Source organism: Bombus fervidus, chromosome 13 (genome assembly GCF_041682495.2).
Source record: "Bombus fervidus isolate BK054 chromosome 13, iyBomFerv1, whole genome shotgun sequence".
Taxonomy (NCBI): domain Eukaryota; kingdom Metazoa; phylum Arthropoda; class Insecta; order Hymenoptera; family Apidae; genus Bombus; species Bombus fervidus.
In genome coordinates, this window is record NC_091529.1 from 2,187,561 (window position 1) to 2,207,198 (window position 19,638).

Below are 19,638 nucleotides of genomic sequence, written 5' to 3' on the forward strand. Positions count from 1 at the left end.
AACGGATGACGTTATATAATATTACCTTATAACGTATGACGTTATATACTATTACGATATAACGTATGACGTTATATAATACTACGTTATAACGTATAACGTTATATAGTATTACGTTATAACGTATATCGTTATGTGGCATTACGTTATAAAGTAAATCGTTATGTGGCATAACGTTATAACGTATAGCGTTATACACTATTACCATATGACGTACAACGTTTTATACTATTACGTTATAACGTATGACGTTATATAATACTACGTTATAACGTATAACATTATATAGTATTACGTTATAACGTATATCGTTATGTGGCATTACGATATAACGTATGACGTTATATAATACTACGTTATAACGTACAGCGTTATATACTATTACCATATGACGTACAACGTTTTATACTATTACGTTATAACGTATGACGTTATATACTATTACGTTATAACGTATAACGTTATGTGGCATTAGGTTATATCGTATATCGTTATGTAGCAATACCTTATAACGTATAACGTTACATAGTATTACCCTATGACGTATAACGTTATATACCATTACGTTATAACATATGACGTTATATACCATTACATTATTGCGTATGACGTTATATATTATTACGTTGTGACGTATGACGTTATATACTATTACGTTATAACGTATAACGTTATATAGCACTAGGTAATAACGTATATCGTTATGTAGCAATACCGTATAACGTATAACGTTACATAGTATTACCTTATGACGTATAACGTTATATACTATTGCGTTATTACGTATGACGTTATATACTATTACGATGTAACGTATGACGTTATATACTACTATGATATAACGTATAACGTTATATAGTATTACGTTATAGCGTATATCATTATGTGGCTATACCTTATAACGTATAACGTTATATACTATTACCTTGCAACGTATGACGTTATATACTATTACGTTATAACGTATGACGTTATATACTATTACGTTACAACGGATGACGCTAAATATTATTACGTTATAATGTATGACGTTATATACTATTACGATAGAACGTATGACGTCATATAATACTACCTTATAACGTATAACGTTATATAGTATTACGTTATAGCGTATATCATTATGTGGCTATACCTTATAACGTATAACGTTATATACTATTACGTTGCAACGTATGACGTTATATACTATTACCTTATAACGTATAAAGTTATATACTATTACGTTATAACGTATGACGTTATATACTATTACGATATAACGTATGACGTCATATAATACTACCTTATAACGTATAACGTTATGTAGTATTACGTTATAACGTATATCGATATGTGGCATTACGCTATAACGTAAACCGTTATGTGGTATTACGTTATAACGTATAACGTTATTTACTATTACCATATGACGTACAACGTTGTATACTATTACGTTATAACGTATAACGTTATATACTATTACCTTATAACGTATAAAGTTATATACTATTACGTTATAACGTATGACGTTATATACTATTACGATATAACGTATGACGTTATATAATACTACGTTATAACGTATAACGTTATATACTATTACCTTATAACGTATAAAGTTATATACTATTACGTTATAACGTATAACATTATATACTATTACTCTATGACGCATCACGTTATATACTATTACGTTATAACGTATAACGTTATATAGTATTACGTTATAACGTATATCGTTATGTGGCATTACGTTATAACGTAAATCGTTATGTGGCATTACGTTATAACGTATAGCGTTATATACTATTACCATATTACGTACAACGTTTTATAGTATTACGTTGTAACGTATGACGTTATATAATACTACGTTATAACGTAAAGCGTTATATAGTATTACGTTATAAAGTATATCGTTATGTGGCAATACCTTATAACGTATAACGTTCTATACTATTACCTTAAAACGTATAACGTTATATACTATTACGTTACAACGTATGACGTTATATATTATTACGCTATAACGTATGACGTTATATACTATTACGTTACAACGGATGACGTTATATAATATTACCTTATAACGTATGACGTTATATACTATTACGATATAACGTATGACGTTATATAATACTACGTTATAACGTATATCGTTATGTGGCATTACGTTATAACGTAAATCGTTATGTGGCATAACGTTATAACGTATAGCGTTATATACTATTACCATATGACGTACAATGTTTTATACTATTACGTTATAACGTATAACGTTATATAATACTACGTTATAACGTATAACATTATATAGTATTACGTTATAACGTATATCGTTATGTGGCATTACGATATAACGTATGACGTTATATAATACTACGTTATAACGTACAGCGTTATATACTATTACCATATGACGTACAACGTTTTATACTATAACGTTATAACGTATGACGTTATATACTATTACGTTATAACGTATAACGTTATGTGGCATTAGGTTATAACGTATATCGTTATGTAGCAATACCTTATAACGTATAACGTTACATAGTATTACCCTATGACGTATAACGTTATATACCATTACGTTATAACATATGACGTTATATACCATTACATTATAGCGTATGACGTTATATATTATTACGTTGTGACGTATGACGTTATATACTATTACGTTATAACGTATGACGTTATATACTATTACGATATAACGTATGACGTTATATAATACTACGTTATAACTTATAACGTTATATACTATTACCTTATAACGTATAAAGTTATATACTATTACGTTATAACGTATAACATTATATACTATTACTCTATGACGCATCACGTTATATACTATTACGTTATAACGTATAACGTTATATAGTATTACGTTATAACGTAAATCGTTATGTGGCATTACGTTATAACGTAAATCGTTATGTGGCATTACGTTATAACGTATAGCGTTATATACTATTACCATATTACGTACAACGTTTTATAGTATTACGTTGTAACGTATGACGCTATATAATACTACGTTATAACGTAAAGCGTTATATAGTATTATGTTATAAAGTATATCGTTATGTGGCAATACCTTATAACGTATAACGTTATGTGGCATAACGTTATAACGTATAGCGTTATATACTATTACCATATGACGTACAACGTTTTATACTATTACGTTATAACGTATGACGTTATATAATACTACGTTATAACGTATAACATTATATCGTATTACGTTATAACGTATATCGTTATGTGGCAATACGATATAACGTATGACGTTATATAATACTACGTTATAACGTACAGCGTTATATACTATTACCATATGACGTACAACGTTTTATACTATTACGTCATAACGTATGACGTTATATACTATTACGTTACAACGGATGACGTTATATAATATTACCTTATAACGTATGACGTTATATACTATTACGATATAACGTATGACGTTATATAATACTACGTTATAACGTATAACGTTATATAGTATTACGTTATAACGTATATCGTTATGTGGCATTACGTTATAACGTAAATCGTTATGTGGCATAACGTTATAACGTATAGCGTTATATACTATTACCATATGACGTACAACGTTTTATACTATTACGTTATAACGTATGACGTTATATAATACTACGTTATAACGTATAACATTATATCGTATTACGTTATAACGTATATCGTTATGTGGCATTACGATATAACGTATGACGTTATATAATACTACGTTATAACGTACAGCGTTATATACTATTACCATATGACGTACAACGTTTTATACTATTACGTCATAACGTATGACGTTATATACTATTACGTTATAACGTATAACGTTATGTGGCATTAGGTTATAACGTATATCGTTATGTAGCAATACCTTATAACGTATAACGTTACATAGTATTACCCTATGACGTATAACGTTATATACCATTACGTTATAACATATGACGTTATATACCATTACATTATAGCGTATGACGTTATATATTATTACGTTGTGACGTATGACGTTATATATTATTACGTTATAACGTATAACGTTATATAGCACTAGGTAATAACGTATATCGTTATGTAGCAATACCTTATAACGTATAACGTTACATAGTATTACCTTATGACGTATAACGTTATATACTATTGCGTTATTACGTATGACGTTATATACTATTACGATGTAACGTATGACGTTATATACTACTACGATATAACGTATAACGTTATATAGTATTACGTTATAGCGTATATCATTATGTGGCAATACCTTATAACGTATAACGTTATATACTATTACGTTGCAACGTATGACGTTATATACTATTACGTTATAACGTATGACGTTATATACTATTACGTTACAACGGATGACGCTATATATTATTACGTTATAATGTATGACGTTATATACTATTACGATAGAACGTATAACGTTATATAGTATTACGTTATAACGTTTAACGTTATATACTATTACGAAATAACGTATAACGTTATGTAACATTAGGTTATAACGTATATCGCTATGTAGCAATACCTTATAACGTATAACGTTACATACTATTACCTTATGACATACAACGTTTTATACTATTACGATATAACGTATGACGTTATATAATACTAGGTTATAACGTATAACGTTATATAGTATTACGTTATAACGTATATCGTTATGTGGCAATACCTTATAACGTATAACGTTATATACTATTACCTTAAAACGTATAACGTTATATACTATTACGTTACAACGTATGACGTTATATATTATTACGTTATAACGTATGACATTATATACTATTACGATATAACGTATGACGTTATATAATACTACATTATAACGTATAACGTTACATACTATTACCTTAAAACGTATAACGTTATATACTATTACGTTACAACGTATGACGTTATATATTATTACGTTATAACGTATTACGTTATATACTATTGCGTTATAACGTATGACGTTATATACTATTACGTTATAACGTCTAACGTTATGTAGCATTATGTAATAACGTGTATCGTTATGTAGCAATACCTTATAACGTATAACGTTATATACTATTACCTTATAACGTATAGCGTTATATACTATTACGTTGCAACGTATGACGTTATATACTATTACGTTATAACGTATGACGTTATATACTATTACGTTACAACGGATGACGTTATATATTATTACGTTATAACGTATGGCGTTATATACTATTACGATATAACGTATAACGTTATGTAACATTAGGTTATAACGTATATCGTTATGTAGCAATACCTTATAACGTATAACGTTATGTGGCATAACGTTATAACGTATAGCGTTATATACTATTACCATATGACGTACAACGTTTTATACTATTACGTTATAACGTATGACGTTATATAATACTACGTTATAACGTATAACGTTATATAGTATTACGTTATAACGTATATCGTTATGTGGCAATACCTTATAACGTATAACGTTATATACTATTACCTTAAAACGTATAACGTTATATACTATTACGTTACAACGTATGACGTTATATATTATTACGTTATAACGTATGGCGTTATATACTATTACGATATAACGTATGACGTTATATAATACTACGTTATAATGTATAACATTATATAGTATTACGTTATAATGTATATCGTTATGTGGCATTACGATATAACGTATGACGTTATATAATACTACGTTATAACGTACAGCGTTATATACTATTACCATATGACGTAAAACGTTTTCTACTATTACGTTATAACGTATGACGTTACATAATACTACGTTATAACGTATAACGTTATATACTATTACGTTATAACGTATATCGTTATGTGGCAATACCTTATAACGTATAACGTTATATACTACTACCTTAAAACGTATAACGTTATATACTATTACGATATAACGTATGACGTCATATAATACTACCTTATAACGTATAACGTTATGCAGTATTACGTTATAACGTATATCGATATGTGGCATTACGCTATAACGTAAACCGTTATGTGGTATTACGTTATAACGTATAACGTTATTTACTATTACCATATGACGTACAACGTTTTATACTATTACGTTATAACGAATAACGTTATATACTATTACCGTATAACGTATAAAGCTATATACTATTACGTTATAACGTATGACGTTATATACTATTACGATATAACGTATGACGTCATATAATACTACCTTATAACGTATAACGTTATGTAGTATTACGTTATAACGTATATCGATATGTGGCATTACGCTATAACGTAAACCGTTATGTGGTATTACGTTATAACGTATAACGTTATTTACTATTACCATATGACGTAGAACGTTGTATACTATTACGTTATAACGTATAACGTTATATACTATTACCTTATAACGTATAAAGTTATATACTATTACGTTATAACGTATGACGTTACATACTATTACGATATAACGTATAACGTTATATAATACTACGTTATAACGTATAACGTTATATACTATTACCTTATAACGTATAAAGTTATATACTATTACGTTATAACGTATAACGTTATATAGTATTACGTTATAAAGTATATCGTGATGTGGCAATACCTTATAACGTATAACGTTCTATACTATTACCTTAAAACGTATAACGTTATATACTATTACGTTACAACGTATGACGTTATATATTATTACGCTATAACGTATGACGTTATATACTATTACGTTACAACGGATGACGTTATATATTATTACGTTATAACGTATGACGTTATATACTATTACGATATAATGTCTAACGTTATGTAACATTAGGTTATAACGAATATCGTTATGTAGCAATACCTTATAACGTATAACGTTACATACTATTACCTTATGACGTACAACGTTTTATACTATTACGTTATAACGTATGACGTTATATAATACTACGTTATAACGTATAGCGTTATATAGTATTACGTTATAACGTATATCGTTATGTGGCAATACCTTATAACGTATAACGTTATATACTATTACCTTAAAACATATAACGTTATATACTATTACGTTACAACGTATGACGTTATATACTATTACGTTACAACGTATGAGGTTATATATTATTACGTTATAACGTATGACATTATATACTATTACGATATAACGTATGACGTTATATAATATTTCGTTATAACGTATAACGTTATATACTATTACCTTAAAACGTATAACGTTATATACTATTACGTTACAACGTATGACGTTATATATTATTACGTTATAACGTATTACGTTATATACTATTGCGTTATAACGTATGACGTTATATACTATTACGTTATAACGTCTAACGTTATGTAGCATTATGTAATAACGTGTAGCGTTATGTAGCAATACCTTATAACGTATAACGTTATATACTATTACCTTATAACGTATAGCGTTATATACTATTACGTTGCAACGTATGACGTTATATACTATTACGTTATAACGTATGACGTTATATACTATTACGTTATAACGTATGACGTTATATACTATTACGATACAACGGATGACGTTATATACTATTACGTTATAACGTATGACGTTATATACTATTACGATACAACGGATGACGTTATATATTATTACGTTATAACGTATGACGTTATATAATATTACGATATAACGTATAACGTTATGTAACATTAGGTTATAACGTATATCGTTATGTGGCATAACGTTATAACGTATAGCGTTATATACTATTACCATATGACGTACAACGTTTTATACTATTACGTTATAACGTATGACGTTATATAATACTACGTTATAACGTATAACGTTATATAGTATTACGTTATAACGTATATCGTTATGTGGCATTACGTTATAACGTAAATCGTTATGTGGCATAACGTTATAACGTATAGCGTTATATACTATTACCATATGACGTAAAACGTTTTCTACTATTACGTTATAACGTATGACGTCATCTAATACTACCTTATAACGTATAACGTTATGTAGTATTACGTTATAACGTATATCGTTATGTGGCAATACCTTATAACGTATAACGTTATATACTACTACCTTAACACGTATAACGTTATATACTATTACGATATAACGTATGACGTCATATAATACTACCTTATAACGTATAACGTTATGTAGTATTACGTTATAACGTATAACGTTATATAGTATTACGTTATAACGTATATCGTTATGTGGCAATACCTTAAAACGTATAACGTTATATACTATTACCTTAAAACGTATAACGTTATATACTATTACGTTACAACGTATGACGTTATATATTATTACGTTATAACGTATGACGTTATATAATACTACGTTATAACGTATAACATTATATAGTATTACGTTATAACGTATATCGTTATGTGGCATTACGATATAACGTATGACGTTATATAAAACTACGTTATAACGTACAGCGTTATATACTATTACCATATGACGTAAAACGTTTTCTACTATTACGTTATAACGTATGACGTTACATAATACTACGTTATAACGTATAAAGTTATACACTATTACGTTATAACGTATGACGTTATATACTATTACGATATAACGTATGACGTCATATAATACTACCTTATAACGTATAACGTTATGTAGTATTACGTTATAACGTATATCGTTATGTGGCAATACCTTATAACGTATAACGTTATATACTACTACCTTAACACGTATAACGTTATATACTATTACGATATAACGTATGACGTCATATAATACTACCTTATAACGTATAACGTTATGTAGTATTACGTTATAACGTATAACGTTATATAGTATTACGTTATAACGTATATCGTTATGTGGCAATACCTTATAACGTATAACGTTATATACTATTACCTTAAAACGTATAACGTTATATACTATTACGTTACAACGTATGACGTTATATATTATTACGTTATAACGTATGACGTTATATAATACTACGTTATAACGTATAACATTATATAGTATTACGTTATAACGTATATCGTTATGTGGCATTACGATATAACGTATGACGTTATATAAAACTACGTTATAACGTACAGCGTTATATACTATTACCATATGACGTAAAACGTTTTCTACTATTACGTTATAACGTATGACGTTACATAATACTACGTTATAACGTATAAAGTTATACACTATTACGTTATAACGTATGACGTTATATACTATTACGATATAACGTATGACGTCATATAATACTACCTTATAACGTATAACGTTATGTAGTATTACGTTATAACGTATATCGTTATGTGGCAATACCTTATAACGTATAACGTTATATACTACTACCTTAACACGTATAACGTTATATACTATTACGATATAACGTATGACGTCATATAATACTACCTTATAACGTATAACGTTATGTAGTATTACGTTATAACGTATAACGTTATATAGTATTACGTTATAACGTATATCGTTATGTGGCAATACCTTATAACGTATAACGTTATATACTATTACCTTAAAACGTATAACGTTATATACTATTACGTTACAACGTATGACGTTATATATTATTACGTTATAACGTATGACGTTATATAATACTACGTTATAACGTATAACGTTATATAGTATTACGTTATAACGTATATCGTTATGTGGCAATGCCTTATAACGTATAACGTTATATACTATTACCTTAAAACGTATAACGTTATATACTATTACGTTACAACGTATGACGTTATATATTATTACGTTATAACGTATGACATTATATACTATTACGATATAACGTATGACGTTATATAATATTTCGTTATAACGTATAACGTTATATACTATTACCTTAAAACGTATAACGTTATATACTATTACGTTACAACGTATGACGTTATATATTATTACGTTATAACGTATTACGTTATATACTATTGCGTTATAACGTATGACGTTATATACTATTACGTTATAACGTCTAACGTTATGTAGCATTATGTAATAACGTGTAGCGTTATGTAGCAATACCTTATAACGTATAGCGTTATATACTATTACGTTGCAACGTACTATTACGTTATAACGTATGACGTCATATAATACTACCTTATAACGTATAACGTTATGTAGTATTACGTTATAACGTATATCGTTATGTGGCAATACCTTATAACGTATAACGTTATATACTACCACCTTAACACGTATAACGTTATATACTATTACGATATAACGTATGACGTCATATAATACTACCTTATAACGTATAACGTTATGTAGTATTACGTTATAACGTATATCGATATGTGGCATTACGCTATAACGTAAACCGTTATGTGGTATTACGTTATAACGTATAACGTTATTTACTATTACCATATGACGTACAACGTTTTATACTATTACGTTATAACGTATAACGTTATATACTATTACCTTATAACGTATAAAGTTATATACTATTACGTTATAACGTATGACGTTATATACTATTACGATATAACGTATGACGTCATATAATACTACCTTATAACGTATAACGTTATGTAGTATTACGTTATAACGTATATCGATATGTGGCATTACGCTATAACGTAAACCGTTATGTGGTATTACGTTATAACGTATAACGTTAATTACTATTACCATATGACGTACAACGTTGTATACTATTACGTTATAACGTATAACGTTATATACTATTACCTTATAACGTATAAAGTTATATACTATTACGTTATAACGTATGACGTTATATACTATTACGATATAACGTATGACGTTATATAATATTTCGTTATAACGTATAACGTTATATACTATTACCTTAAAACGTATAACGTTATATACTATTACGTTACAACGTATGACGTTATATATTATTACGTTATAACGTATTACGTTATATACTATTACGTTACAACGTATGACGTTATATATTATTACGTTATAACGTATTACGTTATATACTATTCCGTTATAACGTACGACGTTATATACTATTACGTTACAACGGATGACGTTATATATTATTACGTTATAACGTATGACGCTATATACTATTACGATATAACGTATAACGTTATGTAACATTAGGTTATAACGTATATCGTTATGTGGCATTACGTTATAACGTAAATCGTTATGTGGCATAACGTTATAACGTATAGCGTTATATACTATTACCATATGACGTACAACGTTTTCTACTATTACGTTATAACGTATGACGTTACATAATACTACGTTATAACGTATAACGTTATGTAGTATTACGTTATAACGTATATCGATATGTGGCATTACGCTATAACGTAAACCGTTATGTGGTATTACGTTATAACGTATAACGTTATTTACTATTACCATATGACGTACAACGTTTTATACTATTACGTTATAACGTATAACGTTATATACTATTACCTTATAACGTATAACGTTATTTACTATTACCATATGACGTACAACGTTGTATAATATTACGTTATAACGTATAACGTTATATACTATTACCTTATAACGTATAAGGTTATATACTATTACGTTATAACGTATGACGTTATATACTATTACGTTATAACTTATAACGTTATATACTATTACGATATAACGTATAACGTTATATACTATTACCTTATAACGTATAAAGTTATATACTATTACGTTATAACGTATAACATTATATACTATTACTCTATGACGTATCACGTTATATACTATTACGTTATAACGTATAACGTTATATACTATTACGTTACAACGTATGACGTTATATATTATTACGATATAACGTATGACGTTATATAATACTACGTTATAACGTAAAGCGTTATATAGTATTACGTTATAAAGTATATCGTTATGTGGCAATACCTTATAACGTATAACGTTCTATACTATTACCTTAAAACGTATAACGTTATATACTATTACGTTACAACGTATGACGTTATATATTATTACGCTATAACGTATGACGTTATATATTATTACGATATAACGTATGACGTTATATAATACTACGTTATAACGCATAACGTTATATACTATTACCTTAAAACGTATAACGTTATATACTATTACGTTACAACGTATGACGTTATATATTATTACGATATAACGTATGACGTTATATAATACTACGTTATAAAGTATGACGTTATATACTATTACGATATAACGTATAACATTATATACTATTACTCTATGACGTATCACGTTATATACTATTACGTTATAACGTATAACGTTATATAGTATTACGTTATAACGTATATCGTTATGTGGCATTACGTTATAACGTAAATCGTTATGTGGCCTTACGTTATAACGTATAGCGTTATATACTATTACCATATGACGTACAACGTTTTATACTATTACGTTGTAACGTATGACGTTATATAATACTACGTTATAACGTAAAGCCTTATATAGTATTACGTTATAAAGTATATCGTTATGTGGCAATACCTTATAACGTATAACGTTCTATAATATTGCCTTAAAACGTATAACGTTATATACTATTACGTTACAACGTATGACGTTATATATTATTACGCTATAACGTATGACGTTATATACTATTACGATATAACGTATGACGTTATATAATACTACGTTATAATGTATAACGTTATATACTATTACCTTAAAACGTATAACGTTATATACTATTACGTTACAACGTATGACGTTATATATTATTACGATATAACGTATGACGTTATATAATACTACGTTATAAAGTATGACGTTATATACTATTACGATATAACGTATGACGTTATATAATACTACGTTATAACGTATAACGTTATATACTATTACCTTAAAACGTATAACGTTATATACTATTACGTTACAACGTATGACGTTATATACTATTACCATATGACGTAAAACGTTTTCTACTATTACGTTATAACGTATGACGTTACATAATACTACGTTATAACGTATAACGTTATATACTATTACGTTATAACGTATATCGTTATGTGGCAATACCTTATAACGTATAACGTTATATACTATTACCTTATAACGTATAGCGTTATACACTATTACGTTGCAACGTTTGACGTTATATACTATTACGTTATAACGTATGACGTTATATACTATTACGTTACAACGGATGACGTTATATAATATTACGTTATAACGTATGACGTTATATACTATTACGATATAACGTATGACGTTATATAATACTACGTTATAACGTATAACGTCATATAGTATTACGTTATAACGTATATCGTTATGTGGCATTACGTTATAACGTAAATCGTTATGTGGCATAACGTTATAACGTATAGCGTTATATACTATTACCATATGACGTACAACGTTTTATACTATTACGTTATAACGTATGACGTTATATAATACTACGTTATAACGTATAACGTTATATAGTATTACGTTATAACGTATATCGTTATGTGGCAATACCTTATAACGTATAACGTTATATACTATTACCTTAAAACGTATAACGTTATATACTATTACGTTACAACGTATGACGTTATATATTATTACGTTATAACGTATGACGTTATATACTATTACGATATAATGTATGACGTTATATAATACTACGTTATAACGTATAACATTATATAGTATTACGTTATAACGTATATCGTTATGTGGCATTACGATATAACGTATGACGTTATATAATACTACGTTATAACGTACAGCGTTATATACTATTACCATATGACGTAAAACGTTTTCTACTATTACGTTATAACGTATGACGTTACATAATTCTACGTTATAACGTACAAAGTTATATACTATTACGTTATAACGTATGACGTTATATACTATTACGATATAACGTATGACGTCATATAATACTACCTTATAACGTATAACGTTATGTAGTATTACGTTATAACGTATATCGTTATGTGGCAATACCTTATAACGCATAACGTTATATAATACTACGTTATAACGTACAGCGTTATATACTATTACCATATGACGTAAAACGTTTTCTACTATTACGATATAACGTATGACGTTATATAATACTACGTTATAACGTATAACATTATATAGTATTACGTTATAACGTATATCGTTATGTGGCATTACGATATAACGTATGACGTTATATAATACTACGTTATAACGTATAGCGTTATATACTATTACCATATGACGTACAACGTTTTATACTATTACGTTATAACGTATGACGTTATATAATACTACGTTATAACGTATAACGTTATATACTATTACCTTATAACGTATAAAGTTATATACTATTACGTTATAACGTATAACATTATATACTATTACTCTATGACGTATCACGTTATATACTATTACGTTATAACGTATAACGTTATATAGTATTACGTTATAACGTATATCGTTATGTGGCATTACGTTATAACGTAAATCGTTATGTGGCCTTACGTTATAACGTATAGCGTTATATACTATTACCATATGACGTACAACTTTTTATACTATTACGTTGTAACGTATGACGTTATATAATACTACGTTATAACGTAAAGCGTTATATAGTATTACTTTATAAAGTATATCGTTATGTGGCAATACCTTATAACGTATAACGTTCTATACTATTACCTTAAAACGTATAACGTTATATACTATTACGTTACAACGTATGACGTTATATATTATTACGCTATAACGTATGACGTTATATATTATTACGATATAACGTATGACGTTATATAATACTACGTTATAACGTATAACGTTATATACTATTACCTTAAAACGTATAACGTTATATACTATTACGTTACAACGTATGACGTTATATATTATTACGATATAACGTATGACGTTATATAATACTACGTTATAAAGTATGACGTTATATACTATTACGATATAACGTATAACATTATATACTATTACTCTATGACGTATCACGTTATATACTATTACGTTATAACGTATAACGTTATATAGTATTACGTTATAACGTATATCGTTATGTGGCATTACGTTATAACGTAAATCGTTATGTGGCCTTACGTTATAACGTATAGCGTTATATACTATTACCATATGACGTACAACGTTTTATACTATTACGTTGTAACGTATGACGTTATATAATACTACGTTATAACGTAAAGCGTTATATAGTATTACGTTATAAAGTATATCGTTATGTGGCAATACCTTATAACGTATAACGTTCTATACTATTGCCTTAAAACGTATAACGTTATATACTATTACGATATAACGTATAAAGTTATATAGTATTACGTTATAACGTATATCGTTATGTGGCATTACGTTATAACGTAAATCGTTATGTGGCCTTACGTTATAACGTAAATCGTTATGTGGCATAACGTTATAACGTATAGCGTTATATACTATTACCATATGACATACAACGTTTTCTACTATTACGTTATAACGTATGACGTTACATAATACTACGTTATAACGTATAACGTTATGTAGTATTACGTTATAACGTATATCGATATGTGGCATTACGCTATAACGTAAACCGTTATGTGGTATTACGTTATAACGTATAACGTTATTTACTATTACCATATGACGTACAACGTTTTATACTATTACGTTATAACGTATAACGTTATATACTATTACCTTATAACGTATAACGTTATTTACTATTACCATATGACGTACAACGTTGTATAATATTACGTTATAACGTATAACGTTATATACTATTACCTTATAACGTATAAGGTTATATACTATTACGTTATAACGTATGACGTTATATATTATTACGTTATAACTTATAACGTTATATACTATTACGATATAACGTATAACGTTATATACTATTACCTTATAACGTATAAAGTTATATACTATTACGTTATAACGTATAACATTATATACTATTACTCTATGACGTATCACGTTATATACTATTACGTTATAACGTATAACGTTATATAGTATTACGTTATAACGTATATCGTTATGTGGCATTACGTTATAACGTAAATCGTTATGTGGCCTTACGTTATAACGTATAGCGTTATATACTATTACCATATGACGTACAACTTTTTATACTATTACGTTGTAACGTATGACGTTATATAATACTACGTTATAACGTATAACGTTATATACTATTACCTTATAACGTATAAAGTTATATACTATTACGTTATAACGTATAACATTATATACTATTACTCTATGACGTATCACGTTATATACTATTACGTTATAACGTATAACGTTATATAGTATTACGTTATAACGTATATCGTTATGTGGCATTACGTTATAACGTATAGCGTTATATACTATTACCATATGACGTACAACTTTTTATACTATTACGTTGTAACGTATGACGTTATATAATACTACGTTATAACGTAAAGCGTTATATAGTATTACGTTATAAAGTATATCGTTATGTGGCAATACCTTATAACGTATAACGTTCTATACTATTACCTTAAAACGTATAACGTTATATACTATTTCGTTACAACGTATGACGTTATATATTATTACGCTATAACGTATGACGTTATATATTATTACGATATAACGTATGACGTTATATAATACTACGTTATAACGTATAACGTTATATACTATTACCTTAAAACGTATAACGTTATATACTATTACGTTACAACGTATGACGTTATATATTATTACGATATAACGTATGACGTTATATAATACTACGTTATAAAGTATGACGTTATATACTATTACGATATAACGTATAACATTATATACTATTACTCTATGACGTATCACGTTATATACTATTACGTTATAACGTATAACGTTATATAGTATTACGTTATAACGTATATCGTTATGTGGCATTACGTTATAACGTAAATCGTTATGTGGCCTTACGTTATAACGTATAGCGTTATATACTATTACCATATGACGTACAACGTTTTATACTATTACGTTGTAACGTATGACGTTATATAATACTACGTTATAACGTAAAGCGTTATATAGTATTACGTTATAAAGTATATCGTTATGTGGCAATACCTTATAACGTATAACGTTATATACCATTACCTTATAACGTATAGCGTTATATACTATTACGTTGCAACGTTTGACGTTATATACTATTACGTTATAACGTATGACGTTATATACTATTACGTTACAACGGATGACGTTATATAATATTACGTTATAACGTATGACGTTATATACTATTACGATATAACGTATGACGTTATATAATACTACGTTATAACGTATAACGTCATATAGTATTACGTTATAACGTATATCGTTATGTGGCATTACGTTATAACGTAAATCGTTATGTGGCATAACGTTATAACGTATAGCGTTATATACTATTACCATATGACGTACAACGTTTTATACTATTACGTTATAACGTATGACGTTATATAATACTACGTTATAACGTATAACGTTATATAGTATTACGTTATAACGTATATCGTTATGTGGCAATACCTTATAACGTATAACGTTATATACTATTACCTTAAAACGTATAACGTTATATACTATTACGTTACAACGTATGACGTTATATATTATTACGTTATAACGTATGACGTTATATACTATTACGATATAACGTATGACGTTATATAATACTACGTTATAACGTATAACATTATATAGTATTACGTTATAACGTATATCGTTATGTGGCATTACGATATAACGTATGACGTTATATAATACTACGTTATAACGTACAGCGTTATATACTATTACCATATGACGTAAAACGTTTTCTACTATTACGTTATAACGTATGACGTTACATAATTCTACGTTATAACGTACAAAGTTATATACTATTACGTTATAACGTATGACGTTATATACTATTACGATATAACGTATGACGTCATATAATACTACCTTATAACGTATAACGTTATGTAGTATTACGTTATAACGTATATCGTTATGTGGCAATACCTTATAACGTATAACGTTATATACTACTACCTTAAAACGTATAACGTTATATACTATTACGATATAACGTATGACGTCATATAATACTACCTTATAACGTATAACGTTATGTAGTATTACGTTATAACGTATAAAGTTATATACTATTACGATATAACGTATGACGTTATATAATACTACGTTATAACGTACAGCGTTATATACTATTACCATATGACGTAAAACGTTTTCTACTATTACGTTATAACGTATGACGTTACATAATACTACGTTATAACGTATAACGTTATATACTATTACGTTATAACGTATATCGTTATGTGGCAATACCTTATAACGTATAACGTTATATACTACTACCTTAAAACGTATAACGTTATATACTATTACGATATAACGTATGACGTCATATAATACTACCTTATAACGTATAACGTTATGTAGTATTACGTTATAACGTATAAAGTTATATACTATTACGTTATAACGTATGACGTTATATACTATTACGTTATAACTTATAACGTTATATACTATTACGATATAACGTATAACGTTATATAGTATTACGTTATAACGTAAATCGTTCTGTGGCATTACGTTATAACGTATAACGTTATACACCATTAACTTATGACGTACAACGTTTTATACTATTACGTCATAACGTATGACGTTATATACTATTACGTTATAACGTATGACGTTATATACTATTACGATATAACGTATAACGTTATATACTATTACCTTATAACGTATAAAGTTATATACTATTACGTTATAACGTATAACATTATATACTATTACTCTATGACGTATCACGTTATATACTATTACGTTATAACGTATAACGTTATATAGTATTACGTTATAACGTATATCGTTATGTGGCATTACGTTATAACGTAAATCGTTATGTGGCCTTACGTTATAACGTATAGCGTTATATACTATTACCATATGACGCACAACGTTTTATACTATTACGTTGTAACGTATGACGTTATATAATACTACGTTATAACGTAAAGCGTTATATAGTATTACGTTATAGCGTATATCATTATGTGGCAATACCTTATAACGTATAACGTTATATACTATTACGTTACAACGTATGACGATATATATTATTACGTTATAACGTATGACGTTATATACTATTACGATATAACGTATAACGTTATGTAACATGAGGCTATAACGTATATCGTTATGTAGCAATACCTTATAACGTATAACGTTACATAGTATTACCTTATGACGTATAACGTTATATACGATTACGTTATAACGTACAACGTTTTCTACTATTACGTTATAACGTATAACGTTATATACCATTACCTTATAACGTATAAAGTTATATACTATTACGTTATAACGTATGACGTTATATACTATTACGATATAACGTATGACGTCATATAATACTACCGTATAACGTATAACGTTATGTAGTATTACGTTATGACGTATATCGATATGTGGCATTACGCTATAACGTAAACCGTTATGTGGTATTACGTTATAACGTATAACGTTATTTACTATTACCATATGACGTACAACGTTATATAGTATTACGTTACAACGTATGACGTTATATATTATTACAATAT